Genomic DNA, 6,358 nt, shown 5'->3' with positions numbered 1-6,358 from the left:
TCGCCCGGGCTCAAGGGCAAGCAGCCAATGGAGACTCCGAAGGAAACAAAGGAGGCGGGAAAAGGAGAAGGGGTGCGGCCGAAGGCCCCGCCCCCTCCTCTGCTTTGAGTCACTTCTGGGCGTGCGTTCGGGTTGTTGGGGTGTAGAGGTGGCGGCCTCCGCGGCCCCTTTGATGGATGTCCAGCCGATGGACGGGCTGCGTGGGTGTGAGGGGCAGGAGTCCGGCCTCCGAGCAGTGGGCGGTTGCGGACGGGAGGCGCGAGGAGTGCCGGGACACCGAGGTCCGCTGCCCCGCCGGCCCCTACTGGTCTTTTGACTCCCAGGTTTGCTCTGCTTAATGCGGGGAAATTGAGGGTCGGTCGGAAGTTTAGAGCAGTTAGCTGTTTTTTCCTTGATATCTGAGCCTCTAACCCACTGATAATTTGTACTCACTTCCCCTGAAATGGTGGGCCTCAGACCTACCTGAGTATCTGGGGGTAGGAAGGGGTGCAGTTGAAGCTAACTGCACAGTTAAGCATCTGAAGTCATGACGTTACACCTGGAAAGAAGAGAATGCAGCCCGAGCACTTGATGGCCAGCAGGGCAGTGAACGCTGTTCTCCACAGACAGTAACAAAATAAATACGGCTCATGGGTTGTGGCTTTTACCATCATCGTGCAGACAAAGCACAGAAATTCTAAAGTAGGGTGACAGACCAGAAGGTCAATATTCTCAGCCTTGATGTAATGGTAAAGGTACAGCTGACAGAAGACAGCTTAGAGTAGAATGCCAGCCAGTAAACGTGGAAGAGGTAATAAAAGAGGAATGGTAAACTCACAAATCCTTTTCTTCTGAATCCAGGTATACTAAAAGGTAAAATGTAACTGATCTACTTTTTATTGCTAGGTTAAGAAAGAAGCTAGGTCCCCTGTGTAGCTTGTACTGCCCTGGTTGTCAATATTCTGGTAGAGATATTATTAGCCCAGAGCCAAAAGAAAATAACTAAAACCAACTATCTTAATTTACAAGTAAGTCACTACAGAGAAAGCTCTTTGGAAAGAGAGATGATTGGATTTAGGATTTGCTGATGGTGATTTGTGGAAGCTGAAGGGCTGGAATCATGCCTCTGACCTTCAAGAGACTCATCTTTCACAGCCACTAATCTGCAAGATGGAAAGTGCTTTTTCTCCATGGCAAAACTCCTTTTGACTCCGGGTCAAATGGGAAACTGTATTGAAATGCCCTTTAACATTCTTCAAAAAACAAACACAAAACAACAACGAAAAAGAATGGTCTGGAGAATTAAAGTTATTGATGATTTTAAATGGCAATCCGTCCCCCCCCCCACAAAACCCCACATACCAGACTTTATGCCTTTTAGTATTAGTGTGTTCTTTTTAAGGACACTATTTGGGGAAACTTTTTTCCCCCTGCAAAAGCATGAACAAAAATTGCACTGAAAAAGACAAGTTAGCTTCCAGTGCTAAAAACCCTGCTTTGGAGGGGTTTCCATCATTCTTTTAGAGTCTATAGTCATAGCTGAGAAGCAATCATAAGCAGCCTCTTCAGCAACATTATTATTTGGTTTAGTAATAGGTTAGTGAATAACAACCCAAGCTGATTCTAAAAGGAGGGTTTTGGGTTTCATTTAATAATTCACCAGTATTTTGTGCACCTGCCCACCCTAATCATTACACCATTTTGCTACTTTTAAACTCTTTTGTATAAAACATTTTGTGTTACAGAAGAACCAGTTTCAGAAATCCTTTATTCCTGGTTGTAAAGATACACTATTCTTGTTCTTTGGTGTTTTGTTGCTATAGTAAAATCAGGTAAGGAGAGTTTTTAGATAGTAGTGTTGGCTTTAAAAAGATTCTTAAGTGGTGATTTTCAGTTTGATACCTACTGAAATAAGTGCTTATTACGATGAAAATAATCTAAAGCAAAATACTGATAGTTCCTTTTGCGGATAGAAATAAGGAAGATTTTTACTTCCTCCTCTCAATATATATAAACAGAAGTTTAGGCTATGGAGTTTTTTGTAATGTTATTAAAACCTTATATTCACCATATATATATATATTTATATATATATATATATCTCACATAAACCTTATGTTTCAGACAGGGTGGGTGCTTAACTCAAAATCTTTAAAAAAAATTTGAACTCAACTAAGCAAGCTTATGATACTTTGCAAAATTCTGAGTTTATAAATACCTGCCTTCTGACTTAATGATAGATCAGTTCAGAGGGTGTGGCATGCTTCTTGTTTTAGCATGCCTGAAATAAAACTAAGAAAGAGTGCCTAGATTTTGGTGGGCTAAATTTGTATCTTGGCTTTTGGTTCTCCGGACTCCCTTGTTTTTGGCTCTCTTAGTAACCCTGTGGCCTCAGCTTCAATCTTCATTCTCACTTATGCCAAAAAGTAACTCCCTAGAGTGAGGTCTTCAACAGTACTTCCCAGCGTTTTCAAACCTGAGAATTACCTTTAAAGCCGGAAAAGTTGGCTGACCTCCACATAATAGTACTTGTATTTTTCAAGAGTTTGAGAATGCATAATGATAACAGTTCAAGTATTTGTATTGTATCATTACAGCAGAATCTACAAACATTTTAAGAAAGCTAGTACACAAATGGGCAAAATATTCTTTATTCTGTTCACAGACAATGCTTGGTCTGCATATGGGTTTCATAACCTTTTTGATAATTCTAGGGCTCTACTTGCCATAGAATTAAAATCATTCTTGTATCTACCCGATGCAAAATGAAACTCAGGCACTTAGGTAATTTGATCATTTGAGCCAGATACCCACTTCCCCCTTCTAACTTGCTCTCCCCTTCTCTAAGAAATTGGGTAATATAGACTGAGGTTCCTGCTTAATTCCCAAGAATTGTTTAAGCAGGTAACATCTCTCGAATTATCTGAATATTTTTGTTTTCTGCTTCAGTAAGATTTTGGAGACCTGCCCATTATAAAACAGGAAAATCATGGTGTTATCTTTTTTTTTTAATTTAATTTATTTATTTTTGGCTTCATTGGGTCTTCGTTGCTGCATGTGGGCTTTTTCTAGTTGTGGTGAGTGGGCGCTACTCTTCGTTGTGGTGCACGGGCTGCTTATTGTGGTGGCTTCTCTTGTTGCGGAGCACGGGCTCTAGGTGCGCGGGCTCAGTAGTTGTGGCTCGTGGGCTCCAGAGTGCAGGTTCAGTAGTTGTGGCGCACGGGCTTAGTTGCTCTGTGGCATGGGGGATCTTCCCAGACCAGGACTTGAACACGTGTCCCCTGCATTGGCAGGTGGATTCTTAACCACTGTGCCGCCAGGAAAGTCCCCATGGTGTTATCTTAAACCTATAATCAAGATTAAAAAAGCAAGATGAGTCTATACCTACCTCTTTCTTGGTTAACCTTTTCCTGTTTTCCAGTTGGATAAATCAAGTCCCTGAAAGGGTAAGACAATTTGCCAGATTTAAGAGGAACATTTACATCAGAGCGAGGACCAAAATGTGTTCTTTCTATATCCATCTTAGCTTTGGGCCAAAGTTACATAGAATGTCAGGAGGAGATCAAAAATAAATCTCCCACTGCAAGTCTGTACTACTGAATGGACAACTTTATGCTAAGATGAAGGGCTTGCAGCTATTCCTTCTCTTTGACACTTGCTAAAGGATGTCACTTCATTGTTTTTTTTCTGTTGTAACCTCCCAAGTAGGGAGGATAATACTGCCATAAACACATCTCCCTGACCACTAGTTAAACATGTCTAAACTCTTGAATATATTTCACTTTTATAAGTTAGAAGAGATACTAAAGATATATTCAAGTAAAGCCACACTCTATGCAAATTAGGGTTCCTGGCAACATCTCACAGATTGTTGAGTGAGTGGATAAGAAAGTAAAGTATTAAATCTCGTTGCGTATTCACAGCTAGTGGTTTTGAACTTTTATTTAAATTAACTAGTGTCCAGTGGAATTTTGCCACTCATCAGTTATTGTATGCAAGCAGTGAATTTTAACCATTTCTTTTTTTTCTTAAACTAAAGGAAGAAGAATTCCTCTGTGTGGAAAATGGCATTTTAAAATATCAAAACCATTGCTTGGGCATTTTCTAGGATAACATTAGGGGCTGAAATGCTAAATTCTATCTTCAATTTCTACTATGTAAAGGCTTTTTTACACCTGTACAAGATTTCAGAAGTGGCCTTTTACCAAGCGCAGGTGAGATGGAGCCCTTGTTGTCCTTTCACCTTAGGACAGAGTTTCTCCTTCCTCATAGTTGTGCCTTGCTGTGGTTTTACAAGGAGCTGATTCCTCATGAGCTGAAAGAGTTAACTATCAAGAAGAGGTTATCCATGTCCAAGATCCTCTGTTTAACGGCAAAGAGACTTTTGAAAGATTGTCAAAACACAACAGCTTTAGAGTTTAAAGGGTAAGCTTTTGGTTATCTGGAAAATTCCCTTATGTGGAAAAATTAGAATTATTAAGATATTCTATGTTTTGAAATGACCCATGGTATTCACAAATTTTACTGTAACTCATTAAATGTAACTTTATGTAACTTTAATGTAACTCATTACCAATTAGATGTTCAGGATGGATAGAGTTCATGGTCTTAAAAACCCGTATGGTTTATAATGTTACTTGTTTATTACCAACAACAACATCCTTGATCTAATAAGTGTTTTTGCCATTTTGAGATGGCAAACACTAATATTTTAACCTTTCCTAATGAAATTATGTAAAACTGTGCCATGGTCTGTAAACAGGCCATCACTCTTTGCAGAGGCATGGCTGTGTGCCTTGTGGGGAGACACTGTAGCGTAATGATTGAAAGCACAGACTCTGGGGTCATCTGCCTTGGCTCAAACCCTGGCTCTGTCATTTATTAGCCTGGCAAGTTGCTTAACATATCTGGCCCTCAGTTTCCTTGTAAAGCAGGGATAATAATAGTAACTGCTTCACAGGGTTGTTTTAAGGATTTAATGAAATAATTCATGTAAAAACTTGTTTGCCTAAACACAAAGTGAATGTACACTGTTTTTGAGAGGTAGTATTAGCTGTTATTATTAATATTTCAATATGTACACCCCCTACAGATACTGGAAGCAATGAGCTTTTTTTTTTTTTTTCTCAACTGATCAACTTTGGTTACTTCACATTAATTAAAAATTCAGGGGTCATTTTCATCAGTATAAACTATACTAAAATAATCCTGTGGTGTTGTTTTTTTTTTTTTCTCCTAGATGATTTTAATGATTTGGAATGCTCTTAACGACCTGACTGGGTATTTTCACAACAACTGTTAGGCTGACTGCTGTTCCAATCATCATAGTTCTGTTTTGTGTGGTGGCCCTTTATATGAAATAGCCTTCCTGCTTCCTTGGCTCCCTTGGAAGTACTATCATGAAGGTGACTGGGTTAGTGGGCTTCACCTGGTGGTATCATTATGTGCTTTTGATAGCACGCTTACCTTTGTTCAGCAAGCCCAGTGTGTACTGTTTGCAGAAATTTTCACTAGATATTTCACTAGTCAGCTAATTATTTAAATTATTTTCACTAATTTCACTAGTCGGCTTCAGCTTATTAAAATCAACCAAGTGGCATCACTGGTAGGATCTACCAGTATCCTTTTCTGTGGTCTCATCTCTGATAACATGGAAATTTTGCTCAGTTTTCAGGCCATCACTGTTGTCATGCTATTCTTGCTACTGCCAGCCTTTACATTGGCATGCGCCACGTGAGTCACTTAGAACCTAAAAGAAGCCCTGAGGAAAACCCTTTCTCAGAAACTGAATAGGATCTCCCCTGGACCTCCATCATCTCACTGATGAGACAAATCTTGATCCAGAAAAACTTTCGCCTTTTTCTGACTATGAATTTCTTCCAAGTCTTCCATTTAACCTTCTTCAGTAACTTCATGATGATCTCTGTTGATAATCTCATTCCTAAGGATGTTCTTCCTTCTTCCATAAGCGGCATCAGGCTTTATCTGCCCACAGGTATGTGATGATTCTTCATGTATCTTCCTACAGGGATTAAAGATGTAACTCTTACCTGGCTGAGGAATTAAAAACCTGATTATATCAGTAGTTGGAAAAAATGATTCACATTTATTAAGAGACCCAAAGATTCAGAGTCCCAGAAATTATACAAGATTCTGTAGAAACATAATGGAAACAAGAGATGCAAAGAAAAAAGGAAGGAGCACCCAAGAAAGCTGAGCAATGTAATATTTTAAACATTTAGCTTTTCAATTTTGTTCTCCTGAGCTTCCTCATTTAAACCTCCACACAACTACAGAGGAAAATGCATGGCTTCCTGTGAGCCTGTCATTTTGCTTTATCCTGACATTTAAGATTCCTGTGACTGTTACAAGGAAGAAG

General features: G+C 39.5%; 1 long non-coding RNA gene across 1 annotated transcript; it reads left to right on the top strand.

Annotated features, from left to right (window-relative positions):
- Positions 1 to 143: 143 nt before the first annotated feature.
- LOC132593433 (uncharacterized) lies at positions 144 to 5,966 on the top strand. The gene is made up of 3 exons (XR_009558900.1): positions 144 to 323; positions 4,019 to 4,193; positions 5,647 to 5,966. It is a non-coding gene; the product is annotated as an uncharacterized lncRNA (long non-coding RNA).
- Positions 5,967 to 6,358: the final 392 nt, after the last annotated feature.

Source organism: Globicephala melas, chromosome 15 (assembly GCF_963455315.2).
Source record: "Globicephala melas chromosome 15, mGloMel1.2, whole genome shotgun sequence".
In the NCBI taxonomy this organism is placed as follows: Eukaryota; Metazoa; Chordata; class Mammalia; order Artiodactyla; family Delphinidae; genus Globicephala; species Globicephala melas.
This window is presented reverse-complemented; position numbering and strand designations above follow the sequence as displayed.